Source organism: Ctenocephalides felis, unplaced genomic scaffold (assembly GCF_003426905.1).
Source record: "Ctenocephalides felis isolate EL2017-DRISC unplaced genomic scaffold, ASM342690v1 CF-g0.4_SCAFFOLD_01604, whole genome shotgun sequence".
Lineage (NCBI taxonomy): Eukaryota > Metazoa > Arthropoda > Insecta > Siphonaptera > Pulicidae > Ctenocephalides > Ctenocephalides felis.
The window spans coordinates 25,667,642-25,669,576 of record NW_020537758.1 but is presented as its reverse complement, the minus strand read 5'-3'; positions in this window follow the sequence as shown (position 1 = coordinate 25,669,576).

Below are 1,935 nucleotides of genomic sequence, written 5' to 3'. Positions count from 1 at the left end.
AAAAACCACAAATTAATGATTTGCCTCCCTGGTTTATTATTACCATCACCATTTTATTACAATTAATTATTTTCCTTTCCAACTTTTGCTTCGGCTTTGAAGGAAAGAATTAAGAATATAGGACTTGGTTGACACAGGGTCGACCTATGGTCATCACAATGGGCTGTAGGTTTAACCTGAGGTCAACCCACTGATACCATATATATTAATGAAAGAAGAAGGCCAATGGAGAAAGGAAGATAGCTTAAGTTAACTCTTCTCCATTGGCCTCCAGCACTACATATCAAAACTCTCCAGATAGTTTTTTTGACCTTTCTTAGAGTCCATGTCTTTGATCACTTTATTAGCTTTTTCCGCAAGTCGAGACTCAGTTTTCTTATCAGTAGTATTCATTTTTTTTGTGAATGCCGCCTTGACGCTTGCGATCCTTGTATTTGAAATGATCCACGTTCTTCAATTCTCAATTCAATATTCTTCAATTTATCTATTTTTACAAAATATGAAATTCTATTTCTCTGCATTTTATTATACGCTATTTCAAATTTTTTAGAAAGTATTTTTCAGGAAACTGATATCGCTAATTGATGATTATTGCAAAAACTTCAAGAGTTTATCAATTTCATTAAATAATAATTGCATATTATTAGTATAGTATTTTATTTATTTAATTTGTAGTTCGATATCAGTTACATTTTGTTATCAACCTAACATATTATTTTAAAATACATATAGATGTTCCTGATTTCAACCATAAATCTCGTTCTCCTGGCGTTGAAGTCATTGGCAATTCTGCTATCATTGATAATCGGTCAGATGATTCGTATAAAGGAATCAGGCAGCAGTCAGCATGATTAATTTTAGATTCCGGTATCCAAAACACTGAACAAATGGGAAGGGGTTGAGAACTAGGCGAATCGGATGAAGAGGGTTGTAGTTTGCCTCCAGAAAATAAAGCTCCTTCTAATTGCAAACCTGTTATTTTTGCATAATTGGGAAAATTATGGACATCATTAGACCACGAACAGGATAAATGAAGGCAGTTTAATGGATATCCTGATTTCCTACAATGTAAACATTTAACATATAGAATAATTAATTATACCGCTTGAAGGACATCAAAATTGATTTTTATATACCTTGAAGTTATTTGTTTCAGTACAATGAGAAACGTTTTCGGATGAAAAAGTAAAGAAAAATCTATTATGCTATCCAATAAAGCATTAAAGTTTTCTTCGTGGTAAACTTTATATGCTTGGTTTGCCCTCTTTGTCAAAGCCCTAAGATAGCTAACTATATCAGGATATGCTCCACCCCAAATTCTAGTCCAGCAGCTTGGTATCTAAAAAAAATAATTAATATAATTCTTTTATTTTAAGATTCGAATGATATATTAAATGTACAAATATAGAAAATGAAAATTATTTGTGTTATTAAAATTTAATTACTTGATTTTTAAGTAGACTATTTGCCAAGGTTTCCACATCCTTGTTCTTTGACATTGTTCCTCTAATTACTCGACTGATCGATGATAAATCATGATGCACACGCTGTTCAATTATATAATAATGTATTTGAGAAAAAAGTATTTAGATTAAGTTAGCATATTATCATTATTATTTTTGCGAATACCTTCACTAATTCAATAGCAAATGCGCATTCACGTGATGCAAACATCTCTAACGCATTTCCAGTATCACTTTCACTGATCTGCAAAATGTTTGAAGAATTTAAATTTTGAAATAATTTTGAATTTTGATTTAATTTTTTCCATATATTCAAATATGGGGCAATGCCACGGCTCCATTCGTGAGAAATATTAGAAGACTCTTTCGGTTCTCCCGAAGAGAGACCTGAAAATATATTTAAATGATAATTTATAATTAGCAATTAATCAATTTAAATAATAAATTTATTGTCTAAATTATACACATATAA